This window comes from Diabrotica undecimpunctata, chromosome 9 (assembly GCF_040954645.1).
Source record: "Diabrotica undecimpunctata isolate CICGRU chromosome 9, icDiaUnde3, whole genome shotgun sequence".
Lineage (NCBI taxonomy): Eukaryota > Metazoa > Arthropoda > Insecta > Coleoptera > Chrysomelidae > Diabrotica > Diabrotica undecimpunctata.
Window position 1 is genome coordinate 30,281,574 of NC_092811.1, and position 18,515 is coordinate 30,300,088.

At 32.8% G+C, this 18,515-nt stretch overlaps 1 protein-coding gene across 3 annotated transcripts in view; it reads right to left on the bottom strand.

Moving 5' to 3' along the window:
- Positions 1-2,042: 2,042 nt before the first annotated feature.
- The window catches only part of hrg (poly(A) polymerase hiiragi), a 33,810-nt gene continuing 17,337 nt past the window's right edge, over positions 2,043-18,515 (bottom strand). Inside the window, exon 9 of one of the 3 annotated variants that reach the window (XM_072543074.1) lies at positions 2,043-2,929. The gene's annotated coding sequence lies outside the window, so the exon portion shown is untranslated. Of the gene's footprint in view, positions 16,607-18,515 lie in introns of all 3 variants that reach the window. The other 2 variants (XM_072543073.1, XM_072543072.1) reach the window with 2 other exon arrangements.

Sequence of the window (18,515 nt, forward strand, 5' to 3'; positions counted from 1 at the left end):
ATGTTAAGAATTTATAAAATAATAATAATAAATAATAAAAGGATATTATAGTATCATGGTCAACAACTCTAGCCACTGTTTCTACTCATGCGAAAAAATTCTACTCCGTCGATTTATAAATTGAAATAATATTTACAGTGCGTTTGTTACGTCTGCAGTGCGTCTACGTCTACAGTCCGTCAAACTATAAATCCAGCTTAAGTCTGTCAGTAATTTCCCCGATTCAAATTCATAATAGGCAACCTACATTACGCGGCTCAGAATAGTGGGTCGGGCTCTAGACATTAGTGAAAATAGTTTGTTCAATTTGAGAAAAAGAGGACCACTTTTCGTTGGATAGTCTAAGAGATTAGACTGACTCTTGGTTGCGTCGTCTAAGAGTTTGACAGTATTTCTTTTTCTGGGAATTTCTCTATAAGTGTATATATACACTTCTATTGTATCTCAAGTAGTTTGATCTAACACCCGAGTAGATCAAATATACATTATAAATTAACTTCAGTGTTTGATACTAAAGTTAAGTACAGTTTAAATTCAGTGCGATTTAAGTGCGATCAATTCCTCTAAGGATCAACGATTTCATCAATTGCACTTTTCAGAACTTTCATCTTTTCATTAACAAATATTAATTACAAACATTCATTATTTAAATAAAAGCTGTGCGAGTAGTTTCTTGTGAACCAAGTGTGGGTTGGTCCTTATTTTAATTTTTGTTAAAACCGCAACTGCAACTTCACATCACTTCTGCAATTTTATTGTAAATTTAGTGTTATTTTGTACCTTGCTCTAAATTATTACTTTTAAAGCCAATTAACTCGAGATAAGCCTAAAACATTAAGGAGAGATATTTATATGATCTACTCTTTTGGATTTTTTTAAAACATCAAGTTCTCCTTAATGTTATATTTTATTTATATGTGCATGTGTCTCTGTCTATTATATTGAAAGATTTTGCATTTTTTTACATAATACGGTAGATTTATTTGTATTTCTTGTTTTTGGAATTCACCCGTCTCGTGATTCAGTTATTGAATATATTTTGTTTTGTTTACCTACTGAAATTTATTTATCTACTCCTAATAAGTTTCCTGATAATAGAGTATCTCTGAGTATTTGCTAATAAAAATATTTAACTATCACGATATATTATTTGACCAGGAGAAAGATCAGGCTGTATATGTTTGTAGGTAAGTAGGTGGACGAATTCGACAGAACATATTCATTATTTGTTTATGTAGTGTGTTGACCACCTTTATTTAATAATTAACTGTTAATATCTTTTCTCGTATTTGGTCCTAGAACCCAATCATCTCTCCTTATCTCTTTTCGTTTCTAAGGTTTCTTAATTTTCCCCTTGTAACCCCAAAAAGTTAAGTAGCGCCCTTTTTCTTATCTTGTCTTATCTTTGGTAATTTTATCCATCTCTCTTGTTATCTATTTCTCTGTCTTTTCTAATCTACCTTATCTTGTCTTATCTTTAATATTTCTTCTGTTGGATCCATTCCCGGTTCCAAAAGCTAGTTTCAAGCCTCCGACTCGCTCTCCACTAACCATCTAGCTGCCGTTCGCAGTGTCTCCATTGCTTTCTAGCACCATCCAAAAAAGTTTTCCGAGGTTAGAAGGAGAATAGAGTCCGAGTAGAATAATATGTACATTCGCAAATTTAATTGACCATGACACCCTTAAATCCTCCACAATTTTCCCCCAAAAAATCCCCCAGCCATTTCAGCTTATAAAAATTGCCCCATACGCTTTCAAATTACTCCAAAAATGGGGGGAAATACCCCAATCTGGCAACTCTTTATTAGTTTTTTCTAGATCCTCCCAAAATAGTTTCAGCTACGCAGTTCAGTAAAGTTCCTCTTCTTGGTAAAAGCTACTAGTTTAGTTTTAGAAGGGTTCACAGAAAGGTTCGCTTTCAGACATCAATTATCCATACAATGAAGGCAACTGAAGATATTCTTGAATTACGAATATACATTACCAATTTCTATTGATTTCTGAAAAGGACATGGAAAAAAAGGCAAAATAAAACAAACCCATGAAGGGGAAAATATTTATTTTCGATATTTTACTTCACGACAATTTACATCACTAATTTAAATAAAAATAATACCCTAGCCAATTAGGTACCCGAAAAAAAAATATAATAGGTTTCGACATACAAATTTTCATATTCCCCATTTTAATTTAATCATAAAAACATTTGTAAAATATTTACTAGAGCTCGAAATACAATAAAAATATAGGAAATTAAATATAAAAGCAATCCAGAAGTGAATATCTACAACAAATTATGATGTTTATAAAATTAGTGTCAATTACGTTAATACTACAAGAGGTGTTTTCGATTAGAACACTACAAATTAATTGTTTTATTACATCAAACTCATTTTACAAAAATATGAAGCAATGACACTGATGCAGTGCTTTTTAGGATTACTCGTACTTGTAGAACATCTAATGTTTAAAAATCTAAGAGGATAGAGGATTGCTTGGTTATTACATTAAATTCTAATATACGGGATTGTTATTGTTAGTACGCACAAAATAGTAAACATTTTGATATAAAAATGAAGAAACTATATATGGAAGATGCCGATGACACAATGATATTAGTGGGAAGTATGGTACAAAAAAATATCAGACATCTAAAAGCGGCTTCCCACGATCGGCGATATTGCGGAAGGACGCGGACCAGCTAGCACCGACGCACTGTAGGAAATGTCTTGTCCGTGGTAGCAAAGGCACGTCTGTGCTGGTGCGTCGTATCCATCGAGAGTCGGTAACATCAAAGGTACGGTACATACCCGTGCGACGCGATCCGAGCGCGTCCTTGTTTTAACAGACAAGTACAAGTCAGAAGATGTTCATTCGCTGACATGAGTAGTTGTTTGCAGTGTTGTCAAAGTTGTTTTGCACTTTTTTGCTAAAAAATGGAATGGACAAAGTTATTTTTGATTTTTTAAATTTGTATCAAAATGAAACAAGTTTATGGAATTCTACGGCGCCAGAGCATAAGAACCGGAACGATATATACGATGCATGGAACCAAATAAAAATCAATTGAAGAATAGTACTATTTCGATTAAAGACTTAAAAAAGAAGAGAGACAATTTAATGTCGACATAAAGAAGGCAAAAAACAAAAGTAGAGACCTACACAGACTCTCAAGGACCGTAGAAAGAGCTCTGTCTGCGGTACGTTGCCGTCCGTGCTCATCGGCTGTGCGCGATGATCTGTAGAATCGCCGATCGTGGGAAGCCGCTATAAGTTACTACAAAATCTACTAATGGCATATTTATTCAAAAGTTAAGATGCTCACATATCCACTAACATACTGCAAAAAACGAAGAACTCTTTTAATACTATCATATTAACTACATAGTATTTACACTTGTTAATAAATTACTAAGAATACAGTAAAAAGCAACTTGGTCACGCTGTCTCTTAGTTATAATGTCACGGAGAAAGATATACGAAACATAAATGTTTTATCATTTCAGCAATAGGCTCACAATGTCACAAAAGCCGTCCTACTACGAATAGTAGAATCACCTATCACTGATATTCGTACTTTCATGACACATTCTATCTATATACAAAATTTACAATGCTCTCGGGTGGTACAGATAATAATAAATAAATATGAATATGAGATAAAAAATTAAGTACTCCGCATCACTCGAAAAATTACAATTACAGATTTTTAAACATTAGACAGTCATACCCAAAGTTTAAAAACTTTTTGGTTTTATCAAAAAATAATAAATAAAAATAAAAACTAGAGACATAAGAATTGTTTATATTTAAATTCATTTATTTTCTTACCTTACGAGCTGAACATGAAATCAACATAAAATAAATAATGGAAAAAATAATGATCGCGTTTCCTGCAAGGCTTGAGACATAAAAAATTGTTACAGGAACAGATCAAAAGGGGAAATAAAATATAAAAATAAAAATAACTTTGAATGATGACGTTATTTTTGTAGCAAATAAACCAAAAAACGGTTTTTATTTTGGTGATTTTTAAATTCCTCGAGTAATGTACCCTAACAAACGTACTTTGGTACTTGAAGTGCAGATGCTCAGTAATTAACTTTATTCTAGGACACAAGTAATTGAAGAGTGTCCCAAAATTCACGCAAGATTTGGATTTGGCGCCATTTGTGTCGTAAAATGTTACCAAGAAAGGAGTCCACGGTTATTGAAAATGATAAAAGTGCTACAGGCGACAATAAACGTTTTTATTGTCGCAATTTCAACCATCATAATTGCTTCAATTCACGACAAAGGTGATAATAATTGTCATGGTACTTATTCACATTATTTATTCAACTAAACTACCAAAAAGATCCGGAATGGTACTTTTAAGAAGAAAAAATCTTTACTATTGAATATTATTTTCGATCGCATGAATAGACGAATATACTTAATGGGCATTCATGTTCAATAATGCAAAACATAGAACATGAACATATTTTTATCTCCACAAAATATAGTTAACTAGAAATGTTTTGCAGCAAACATCAGCTTCTTGGGAAGTAAAAAGTAATTTTGTATGCGCAAATAATTTGTATGTTTCTTTACCAAAGTTTTCATTAATCTTTTTCGAGAAGTACAAATGGACTCCCAGCGTATGTTTGTTCATTGAGAATTAAATGTGCATTTAAAATCGTTAAATTCGTATTCTATTATGAATACATAGGCCAGACAGGAAGAAGTTTTAAAAAAGGATAACAGAACATAGAGCTACAAAATAAAAACATAAAAAATTACCTCTTCATAGTGTCTGTGTAACAATTTGGTGAGAAGTGTCAAGTAATGGGTATAATTTTGTTGAAGAAGAACGTAGAGTAAGTCAGGTGTAATACAGAGACAAATTTGAACACCATTTTTGATTAATCTCAGATAATTCTGCCGTGCCATCCAATTGAATACCCCGTGGTTTCAACAAGATGGAGATACCGAATTAAGAGAGCATCCTTAGAAATGCTTTAAGAAAATTTTGGAGAGCGAATTTTCCGTGACATGGACTTTCCTTATTTTCTCATTCAACTAATGTAACAACTGAACTACATAAAATTTTGACCATTTTAGAAGAATGCAGCAACTCATTTTTACAAAACTGTCTTGGAGACTGGATTGATTAATGATCTGAGTAACTTTGACAGCCATTCAAGGAATCTTTTAATAAAACAATATTAAAATGTTCGAATGTTGCTGGGAATATTAATTCGGAACAAAGATCAAAAATTGAACATTTCTAGAAGTATTCTATAGCACATTCTCACAAAGATTTGACTGACCTCTCACCACTAAGAGTTCGTCATATAGATTTTGAAACAACAAATTTATATTGTCGAACAAAAGTTCTTAATATTCTTGAGTTTAGGGTTTATAAAATCCATGTGTAGTTATTAAAATCAAATGCTTGTTTAGTAGGTATTTTGGACATAAGGTATCACCGGACAATTTTCTTTTAAAATGCGGCTGACCAGGTTATAACCTCGCTATCAAACATGAAAAACTCATGTTTAAACCTAAATTGCAAGATATCAATGTAAATTAGAGAACTGTGGTGATCTCTACTATGGTCGATAGTGGTTGACGATCTTTTAATAAAAATAAAAATATATAATGGTTAGAAGCAAGCATCCTTCAGTATTATTGCTGATAACATGCAAGATGCCTTAAAGCTATCAACTACCTGGTGTTTAAAAGAAGACCTTTCAGTAAATTCTAAAGGAACAATTATAATAGTTAGTTTAACTATTCAATCTCTCTCCATGAATGGAATAACACTATCATCTTCAAAAAGAATTCAGTATCTTCGAGTTATTAGACATGTAATTACTAATGTTGTTCTGTTTTGGTCGAACAAAACAATGCAGCCAAATACAATAAGAGTTGTAACAAGTGGAAAGACTCGCTTGTATCAAAATCACGGATGAAACGAAATCGTACCTCGTGACCAGCGTTAGAGGATCTTCTCTTTTGTACCACACCATATACATGTCCTGAAATAACTCTTTGAACCAAACACAACTCTCTTTCAATCAAAGAAATCCTGAATCTGAACATTGAAAAGTCCAGAGAATTTTAAGTATCTCTGATAATATGCTTTGTTGACAGCCAGAAGACATTCGATTGTGTAAACTGGATAAATATTTGGTCCATTTTAATAGGGATGGCTGCACCGGTACAGCTGGTGACACTTATTAAAAATCTGTACAGTCCAATATGACAACAGTACGACCAGACCTACTATATATTTATGGTGAACTTATCATAAGGATGGATTTAGAAGGATGGGCCAAACAGCTAATAAGAACAATTGAAGACACGGATGAGTTTGCAATATTGTAGTAGCAACCTCCATTGAAGGGAGGTTCCTTTAAGAAGAAGCCATGACAAGAGTTCTAATTGCACCAATTTTTTTTTATATAATTGGTATCAAAGAATCGTTTCAGTGTGTTGCTTCGACCTTTGCTCTTTGACTAAATTACAACCAGAGCAGAAATACGTCAAGTATTTCAATAATGTTTTTAAGGATAACTGTCATCTTTTTATACGCCAGATAAAAACTGTACAATAAATTAAATGACTGAAGAACATATTCACATTACATATATACCTTTACTAACATATTCGCGAAAGAACCTATTCAAGTCCCGAAGACATTTTGAACAGTGATATAGATTGAGACATTACATAAATGCCTCGCCGTCGATACGTTTTTTTCTTCATAGAGGCGGTGAGCCATGAAAGTGATGCCACACCTCGCTGTGAGACATGAACGTCATGTCACATTACGTTGCGAGTCCTGACTTGCAGATTTCAATATACGCTGAGACGCAAATTGATCACTCCTTTAGTAGATATGCCAATATGCAAAAATAATATGGCCATTTACAAAAGTAAACAAAATCGATTGAAACTATTGTGGGTATGTCAGATGAAGAAGCAGATCATAGTGAGTTTGAGCATCTGTATTTATCTGATGAATACAGAAGGGGAAGTTCTAAATGACAAAGATGTGGCAGAGTGATCAAGGCAAAAATCGACATAAAGCTGATATTTCAGTAGAAAACGCAATAGCTGGCCCTTGTGAAAAAGTCCCCGAGACGTTTTGCACAGTGATATAGATGAAATTAAAGCAGTATTTAGTATATTATATACGATTTGTATTTTAAATTCAGACATTATATAAATGCCTCGCCGCGCGCAGTCTACACAGTTTCTTTCAGAGAGACGGTGTGGCATGCACGTCATGTCACACCGCGCTGTAAGCCATGCCACATAATATTCTTCTGAAGGAGAAGTTTCAAGTGATGAAGATGTGAGAATGAGGAAGACAAAAATTGATATAAAGCTGATATTTCCGTAGAATACACAATAGCTGGTTGGTGTGGAATTGAAAAAACAGCAAAATAACAAAGGTATGCAGCACTGCTTTTGAAAATATAAAACACTAAATTTTGGATTGGTTTTTATTTACAGTTTCACATTTTACGAAATATAAATAATCTAAAAAATATATTTATCACTTTTCGTCATAAATTTGATACAATTATTATCATAAGTAATACTTATCATTTGTTTTACTTAAAACAGATCGACCAACTGATTGAAGAGATTGTAACATAGTATGCTGAAACAAAATGATGATGATACCACCAAAATGGGCGCACATGGACTGAAACTAGTTATAACAAAAACGTGGCATTTATACGTGCCACGCCGTTTTTTGAAGTACCAAAAATTTCAGAAAAGAGAGGACATGCCCCATCATGCTCAACATGTTAAATGACTTTGGAATACCCCACAGTTACGTGTCCATGAACTATTGCTTTTACGTATGATTGCGTCACTTGGCGTGCATCTTGCAAGTACCAAATTAAGCTGGTCAGGTAACGCTAAAGTGAACAATAACTCCAGGCTCACGCTACCTTAGTTGCATTATATATGTTGCGAATGTTTCTAAGTAAATAAGTACTTATTATTAAATTATTTACAAAAAGTAAAATATTACCGCAAAACTATATTAGTAATATCAGATAAAGAGAGAGTTCTTTACAATGCTGCTAACTATTCACACTGACACATGACTACAGGATTCTGTCGAACATTAAACTACAACTTTATTACAACAGTATAAAAACAATTCTCAATTTGATTGTTGTTTTATTTTTGGAAATATTAAAATTTCGATATAAATTTTATAGTCCACCTGGGATCTAAACACAACAGCCGAGTTGATTGAGTCCGATCTATATTTTTGTAGAAAAGTTTCCGGAAGGTTGTTTTGTAAATAGAATTTTAATAGGTCACAACTGAAAAAGTTGTGGAAAATTCATGAACAATTTTAAACCGAAAAATCAACGTTACAGACCCCTACTTTTCAATCTGCTATCCTAAATATAATGAAAAATATCATATTTTTCACAAAAATTTATGGAAACTGTTTTTTAGAAGTATTTACCATTCACTTAAACATTTTATTTTTATATTCTTATTTCATATATATCTAAATTATCTTCTTTGAATTCCTACGTTGAAACTGGATAACCCATAATGTTTGTCAAGTTCTGAGAACTCCACTTGTCTAAATCACCGCACGTTTTCCCTATGGAACGGACAGTAGTTAACAAGAACTCGAGATGATCACATCTACGGTCTAGCGTCGAAGATGTCACTTCTCCTCGGTGATACCACGTCCATTCCTTCGGCATCGCGACGTCGGCCGCCGAGCTTAAATGCTGTCCTCGCTACGTGTCAATTAACACATTCGAACAAATGGTGAGTGCGATTCTTTTATAAACAACAATTTATGAGTTATGCTATTTTTTATTTTTTTTTATTTTAAATCATATACATTATTTATTGCTTCAGTAACATTATTCGCAATGTATAGATTTGCTATCAAAATCAAAAACATTGTCTCCTGCGTAATAAATGAAAAAAAGTAAAAGTAACGAGTTGTAAATTTGCTTATGAGAAAATGGAAAACTCTTTGATTTTTCCGATAAAAACGAGTTACAATTTGGTATAAAAAATTTGTAGTTATCTCTAAAACAATGCTGTAAAGAAAAGGAAGTGTTCTGCATAGAAAATTCGTTGATATATAAATCACCGATTTTTTTGTGTAGAGATAAAAGACCAAAAAACTTTCAAACCCATTTTAAAAAATTTAAATCGGTTAAGAGATGACTCTGGGGAATTTTTTAAGGGGCTATAAAGGTAGTATTTTCTTTAATCAATTTATTATTACGATCGAAATATTTTGAATGTAATATAACTATTTACTGTAAATACTCATATATTTTTTTCAAATTGTTTACAATCTTGTATAAAATATTATTTATTTATAATTTAATTATTTTAGCGTTAATTATTGGATCTCACCTAATTTAACATTTACATTGACAAAGCTCTAAATGAGTGGAGAAGGAAATGATCATACAGTGTGTCAATTTTAAAACTTACAATGGGCTATATCACGAACAAAAGCTGATATCGAAAAATGCTTGAAACCGTTTCTAGGATAGTAAGGGGGAACTAAAATGACAAAAGGGAAACTTACCCCTATCAACCCCCTAGGCCCGACCCACAACCAAAAAAGTTTAAATTGCATACTCCTACTTGTGATACATCATTGAAAATACCATAAAAATGCTATCCAATGGTATAAATAATAATTATAAAGGGTGAAGCATAAATTGTGAAACTTTGGCTTAAATGGAAAATTTAATGAGGTTTTGTTGATTCTGTTAAAGATCCTGTATAATTATTGTTTAATAATATAATATTATTATATAATATATACTGGAAAACACCATCGAACCTTTAATTGTGCATGAATTAGAGAACCAAAAAGACTATCAAGGCAACCAAGCTCTAATCGAAGATTTGCTGCACTTTCAACAAGATGGAGCTCTCCTCACTATGCAGCTCCAGTTAGGCAATGATTGGATACTAATTATCCGAACAAATGGATTGAAAGGAGAGGTCCTATTGAGTGGCCACCGGGGTCACCAGACTTACCGCCAACTGACTTTTTCTATGAGGTTATCTCAAATCGGTTGTTTATAAAACTCAACCTGCGTCACTTGGGGAATTGCGAGAAAGAATTAGCTTTGAACATTTACTTAATTGACATTTTTGACAAATTTGTAGTTCAACAAAAACCTCATTTAATTTTCCATTTAAGCCAAAGTTTCACAATTATTGCTTCACCCTGTATAATTATTATTTACACCATTGGATAGCGTTTTTTAGTCTTTTCAATGATTTATCACAAGTAGGGGTTTGCAGTTTAAACTTTTTTGGTTGTGGAGGAAGGGGCCTAAGGGGTTGATGAGGGTAAGTTTCCCTTTCATGTCATTTTAGTTCTCCCTTACTATCCTAGAAACTGTTCTTGAGATATAGTCCCTTGTAAGTTTTAAAATTGACACACTGTATATACAGTCCACTTTTTGTTGATGATCAAGTAATAGTAGCAGAAGAAAACGTGGAAAAATGCCATATAATATGGTATTCAGAGGACAAGGGCAGGACTTACAATTTAATGGCACAATTATTAAACATACGTCAGAATACAAATACTTAGGTGTCACAATTATGTACATCAGATTTAAGAGATGAAAAGGACATTCAAAAGAAACTAATCAGAGGAAAAACGGTGTTTAGACAATTGCATCCAGTACTGTGGAATAACAGTATATACAAAAACACGAGAAGTTTTTTTCGCTAAATTGTTGATGTTACACATTTTTTTAGGGCTTTTAAAAAATCCCTCACTCAATAATTGCGTATCTTAATGTTTATCAAGTGGGTTTGTTCGCTGAAATTTACTGTAATGTCCTAGGACGGCTCTGCCTGCTGGCAGACGAATTGTCACCTAGCGACAGAGTCTAGTGTTATTCAGTTCACCTGTTGATTTCAGAGAATAAACATGTTTTAGTCATACAGTCCACAAAAACCTCGTTTTATTTTACAATTGGAAGCAAAACTGTGCATACAATCATTTCAGGGTTTGATTTTTTATTTTTCTATATATAAAAAATCAAAGACAAATTTTCCGGATAGCAAAATGTATCACATTTTTCTTCATGTCATTTAGAGAAAATTAAGAAAAATTATACCAATTTCTCGAAAACTTGAAAGAATTTATTGATTTCCCGTATGCAAATTTCCAAAACAATATTTTTACAACTTTTTTCTTACAACTTTCATCCTTTTACAATTTTTTTAATCCTAGATTTTTGTTTTAGATATAATACTCCAAAAATAAAAACAAGTGATCTGTAAAGTCGATTTTTTGTTCAATTTTTTCTCTAGTTATGACCATCTTCCCGGATCTATTTCTACAAAAATTTAAAAGTCTCATCTTCTGCAAAGGCCCAACTCACTACAACCAACGCTATATAGATCCCGCCGGGGCTGTTATTTTTTGCCTAGCATCGACAACGACGTTCATACATTAAATTGTAAACAATGAAGCGAAGGGAATATATAATATATATTTTCCTGTGGATGGATCTACTGTCAGATGCCAAAAGTTTTACAATAATAACACAAACAAAATGCTGCTTATTTAATCCCTTTACTAAGTTGTTTACAGTGGGACATTTGTTTGACAAGATTTAACATTATTGCAAAAATTAATATCAAACTTACTCAGTACCCGTAGGGCTTGTGTTGCGAACTGGAAAAACAGAGGACTGGAGTACTCGAACACGATTAGTCAAGTCCGTTGGATGACAACAAAGAATGAGTCAAAAGATCTGTGCCAAATTCGATGAATTTAACAAGGGGATAATGTAATTTTGATATTAATTTCATATTACATGTGATATTAATATTTTGTATTGATTAAACCATTTAGATTAAGACCAATTTCAACCATTTTTTTATTTAAATATTAAATAATAAAAGATTTACCTCGGGACAAAACTCAAAATGTTAATTCAAATTTTCGGAGAATAATATGATACTTTTTCGTAGTCAAAAATAGAGAATTTGTATTATTTTTAATAACTAAATTAACAAGCCATTAGATTCAAAGTGCTTGAAAATAGCTATGACTAATATTGCATAAAAATGTATTTATAGTGAAATTAGAACTTAACTGAATTTTAAAACAGTCAAAATTAAACACCTTGTGTATTTGAACGCATACAACAATTTAAATTGGCTAAATATCAATTTCATTTTAGCAAAAAAGTGGCAACAGTGTTGTTAAATCTATTTGGTATCCATATTTAAATATGTACTGACAGAGAGGGTAAAAGCGGCGGCTCCTTGGTCAATGTTTTTTGCAGATGATATTGTGTTAGTGGAGGAGAGCAAAGAAATGTTGGAAGGTTGGAGAAGGGCTATTGAAGAAGGAGGGCTTAAGGAATGGTTGTGTACATCGAATTCCTTGGGGAAAACTAGGACGAGTAGGAGAATTTAAATATCTTGGTTCCTACACAACAGGAAATAGGACACTAGATCGAGACATTGCCCACAGGATACAAGCTAGTTGGTTTAACTGGAAGCGAATGAGCAGGGTACTTTATGATCGAAAAATCACAGGGCGATTTTTCACAGGAAAGGGCTGAATGGAAAGATATATAAGAGTATGGTGAAAGAAAATATATACAAGAGATAGAAACAGAAAGCAGATATTATCCGACAACAACTGTTTTCCAAACTGTAATCTAAGTTCAATATTAATAAATACATTTTTATGAAATTTTGGTGATAGCTATTTGAAAGCACCCTGAATCAGTGGTGTAGTAATTAAAAAAGGTCGCCAATAAAATCTCTATATGCTGTTACGAAAAAGTATGTTCTAAAAATCTGAGTAAACCATTCAAATTTTTGTCCCGAAGTGAACTTTTTATTACTTGAAATTAAAAAAAAAAAGTGGTTGAAATTGGTAAAGTTTTGCCGCTATATTTATATATAATTAAATTTCAAATATAACTAACATTGAGGAAAAAATGAAGGGGCTGATTTAGCTACAAATTGGAAATTTATTTCTTACAAAAACCTAAGAAACTAAAAAATTTGGTGGACGTTAAAAATATTAAAAGTGAAAAGAAGAATATAATGCTCTTGCATTCAAATACAGCTATTTATGCCTATCTAAACCAATAGATCAATTTTTCACTTAATGTGACTGAAATAAACTGGAATTCTATTTAAAAAAGTTTATTGAATGTAATTTCTATTTGTACATGGACCATTTCTGTTGCAAATGATCATATCTTCTGCGTCTAAACGCATATTGGCTGAGTGAAAGAAACAAATCACCACATATCTCTTGCTAAACGAAACACTCAGTATTGGGTCGATAAAAACATTGAGATACAATAATTAAGATGTCTGCATAGCCTGGTCCAGACAAATCCAGTAATTTAGCGAAGCAAAATTCGACATAAGTTTAGTAGAGTTTTTTAAACAGAATTAACTACAATTTCAAAATTGTAAATATTTTATATTGACGTTTCGAACTGGTTTTAAAATATAATTTTTAAAGAACCACAACATATATACTATATAAAAGTATATACTATATAAAAGATGATGGAGTGGCGAATAGTGGTTAAAGTGTATTATTGGTTGCATAATTATTAGGAAGAAATTCACAAATAATCTGAAGAATTCTAATGTTTAAATAAATTCGTATTGTAAGATTATATCTAATATTTTTTAAAGAAGAAACCGAATGGGAAATGGACGTGGGTCAGTCCAGATAGAAGTAAAAGTGAATATGATTTTACAATAACAGAAAAATAACAAATAGCTCAAGATGTAACTACTCAATAAACTATCAGTCGGAAGCAATCACAGACCAGTAAGAGCTAGAGCAGGGGTTCCCAAACTGTCGTGAGGACATGTCAGGGGGGGGGGGGGCGAGACAAGTCGAAAACGAAATTAAATTTAGGTAGCCTTTCTAAAATTCTAAATTAACCATGTTTAGAAAATTAAAACAAACCACTGTAACATCTGACTTTACACATAAATTTGAAATCGAATGCTCGAAAGATTTGATAACCGAGCGTTTCCAAGCACTGCCTCCCCCCTTCCCTCCCGCCCCCAGACGCAGACCAGATAACCGCAGCTAATCAATTGTGACTCAGTGTTTAAGATACCTCGGCCTAGCCTGCGCGTATTTTTGCATTATAAAAGCGTATGTTTTGTGAAATTTTAATTGTCGTAGTTGACTTTCATTGATTTCGTTGATTTGAGTGAGAGAAGTTATTGTAGTCAAGATGAACTCAGCAAAGAAACGCAAGTATAACGATGATTATATCAAATATGGGTTTATTTTTATGCGTAAAGATAATGTCGAACATCATCAGTGTGTAAGTTGCTATGAAGTATTAAGCAATGATACAATGAGACCTAATCGTATTGAAAGACATTTGTCATCCAAACATAACTCTTTTAAGGACAAACGAAAGGAATTTTTTGCTACAAAATCTAGAAATTTAAAACGCATGAAGTTGGATAGTACTGGTTCTACGGCTCAGTCATCTGAAAAAGTGCTCGAAGCTTCATAGGAGCTATCACTTCTGATTGCTAAAGAAGAGCCATATTATTGGAGGACCCTTGTTAAACCGTGTTTGTTAAAGGCAACTGATATTCTTGGAACGCAGAATAAGCAAAAGTTATATCAAATATCTCTTTCTGACAATACCGTGAAACGTCGCATTGATTGAAGACATACAAAACCAGGTAGTTGATGCAGTAAAACAGTCGCCATTTTTTGCTATTCAGCTAGACAAGAGTATAGTGTTATACATCGACAAGCCTTGGCAGCAAAAACTCTTTCAAATGGACTGAATGTTGTCTTAAATTTGTGTATTAAAGTAGTGAATTACAGTGCGTTGAATACTCAACTGTTTAAAACTTTTTGTGAAGACATCGAGAGCCTAATTGAAGAGTTCCAGAAATACTTCCCAAACACTTGTGACGATATGACGAGAATGTCAATTGACCCACTCCATGTCAACATAGACTCCCTGCCTGAAGCACTTCAAGAAGATGCTTTGCATGATTCCTCTGACAAGTACAACTTTGATATAATGGACAATCCTTCATTTTGGTTAAAATATTTCAAAGTGTATCACGGGAAGCTCTCCGTTTATATTAGTCCCTACTTGTGCGAACAGGCATATCGGAATAAACTTGATGCTGCTAGTGACTTGCGTTGTACACCTACTAAAACTCGGCCACGAATAGGCATATCCATCTCACTAACCAACCTAATCTATATTTCTTTTATTAATAATTTTTGTATTTTATAAAAACTGATATTGTATCTTATCGCAGTATAAATAAATGTTTTTTTTTTTTCTATGTAGTACTTATTTGTTTTTGTTTTGTTCTTAGGCCCATACAATTTATATGAAGTGGTGGAGGGCGCGAGAAACTTTCATTTTAACAAAAGGGGGCGTGTTACAAAAAAGTTTGGGAATCCCTGAGCTAGAGTAACGATAAATCTACAAAAACAAAAAGCAAAGATGATAAACCGTTGCAAAAGCGTGTTTCTTAAAAATAAAGTTAAATCTTCGAGATTTATTGATATGAATTAATGACTTCTGTTATAAATATAATAATATACAGTATACAAATTTAAACAAATAAAAATAATTAGAAAAAAATTTCTGTTGTATTAATTAGTCAATAATAGATTGTATTTTGAAAACGCCTATCGATTATGAGGCGGAAAGACCAAAATAAATTATTTGGAGTAAGGCAAATACCACTCATATTTGACAATAGAAGACGATGTAAAAAACCTCAAGTTTTGGTGCAAACATGTGCATTTACAATATAAAAGTAGTTTCTTCCCCTAATATAGATTTCTGATCGATATAGACAAAACAAAATAATTGTATTTTTGCATCAAATAATTATTTTAACTACTTTTAGCATTATTTTGGAAGTAACACCGATTGGCAGGAGGACGACCACATCAGATACACTTGCAAAACTAAAAGCAGGAATGGAATCAACGCGTAAACTAAGCGCAAGAAGACAGACTAATAGGTGCTGATACGAGTCTTGACCAGACTAAAAATAAATAGAGCAATTTTTAATTAGTGGACGAGAAACCAAAAAAATCTGTCTCCCTACTATACAACTAAAAATGGAAGAAAATTCAGACAAAACTTCTTGTTAACTCCACTAAAACTTATGTTTTCAGTTAAAAATGACTCCCTAACTTAACCAAATTGCTAGATCCGTCTAAACCATTCTTAAAGAATCCTTAAATTGATCAACAAATAATGTATCAAACAAACATTCTACGAGAGATGCATCCTGTGTACTTTCGTTGGACTTTAAATCATCCGCTTTTCATGTGCATTCAGTCCATCGGCCTACGAATTATTTTTCCTTGACGACTGAGGAATCCTTTTGGTATATACACGAACTTTTTAACGCACACTCACAATAAACACATTAAGCCTTAAAATAAGAACATTGCACTCTTTGCGATAATATTTTACCTCAAAAAAGTTTTTCTGTCTTGGAAAAGTAATTTAATACATACGTGAACACCACATAAACTGTTGTTTCTTGGAAGAAACCTACAATAAAACTGTAAGAAAACATTAGGTGTATTATGTAGAGTTAAAGGGTAGAGTTCGAACAAAAGTTTAACGAAAAAAGTAATTTTTAATTGATATTCATTGGATTATTAATGCGTTTAGTTCCTTCAATAAGAAATTAGTAACAACTACATATCTGTTTTCGGCCGTATTCGCAACTTTTTGAAAGTTTCGGCCTCCATTATCAAATATTTATATATGATAATATGCAATAACGGCACAGAGCAGTTCAAACTGTAACTGAATATCCCACTACCGTAGTGCATGTTTGGACTGGTACATTGTTTTAACACCACTTAGGTGGGAAAAAGTTCTAAAGACATTTGCTGGTCTTCGTTTTTGAGTTTAAATTCAGCTATCCGTACCTAATGAGACCAAACGAGGTCGAAATGACGTCATAGTACGGTGTTGTTTACCGATTTAAATATGAAGAGTGACAAAACGTGCTCCCACGATACATACTGTCTTAAATACATCCAAGCTACAGAAAGTTTTCCTGGAAAATGTAATTTTTGCATATATATATATATATATATATATATATATATATATATATATATATATATATATATATATATATATATATATATATATACAACCCGTGCCGGGGAAGTCATGTCCCCATCCCAAGATCCCTACCAACAAAAAAACAAATAAATCCTTTCACATATCCATTCCCAAGGAGTAAACCTCACACGAAAGAAAAATCATTGGGGAAGGCAACGGGAAACCACCCCAATTCACATTCCCTAGTATAATCACAATGGATCAAGTCAATATAGAAACGGCCCTTAGTCCCGGAGGGTGGAGGAGTGAGGAAAGGGTGCTAAGAATCCCCCGGTTGCCACAAATATTTAGATTTAAACATGATAAGAAGATTGGTACATGGAATGTACGAAGTTTATTTCAGGCCGGAAAAGTGAATAACGTAATTAAAGAAATGCGAAGGCTCAACATTGACATACTTGGATGCAGTGAAGTTAGATGGCCCAATTTAGGCCAGTGCGAAATAGAAAACCACACAATATACTATTGTGAAGATACTACAACAAGAAACAAAGACGGAGTGGCTATAATAGTAAATAAAGAAGTTAACAAATGTGTACTTAGTTTTATAGGAATATCAGATAGAGTTGCGGTACTCAAAATTAATGCTAAAGCAGTTAACGTGAACATTATTCAAGCATATGCTCCAACTTCGGAAAGCTCAAAACAGGAAATAGAAATATTCTATGAACAATTGAAAGAATCCCTAAAACATACCAAAAAACAAGAAGAGAATATCCTGCTAGGAGATTTCAACGCCAAAGTAGGCAAAGGAGGTGTTGGCAATACTGTGGGATACTTTTTGAGGAGACCGCCTTGTTCAGTTCTGCTAGGAAACGGATAGTGCAATAATGAACACCTTTTTCCAATTACCACCTCGAAGACCTGGAAATCTCCAGCTGACTGTCCAAAAAAAAATGATTAGAATCCAGATTGACTACATCATCATCAACAAACGATTTCAGAATTCCGTGAAATCCGCATAAACATATCCGGCAGCAGATGTTCCATCAGACCATAATTTTTTACTAGTACGTTTCAAACTCCACATGAAAAAAGTCCGTAAAAGAAAAGCACAACAAGTCCAGACATCCAGAAGTTGAAAGATAAAACCACAAGAGAAAAAGTCAAAGGGGAGATCAACAACAAAATAAACAGCATGGTAATCTCAGATATTAATCAAGAAAACATAAGTGTGGATGATATGTGGAATAAAATCAAAAATATCTGTAATTCAGTGGTAGATAATAAATTTAAACCAGAAAACAATATAAAGAAACAGCCATGGATAAGACAAGAAATATTAAAGCTAATGAAAGAACGAAGAAAACACAGAAATAAGAATGAGGAAAG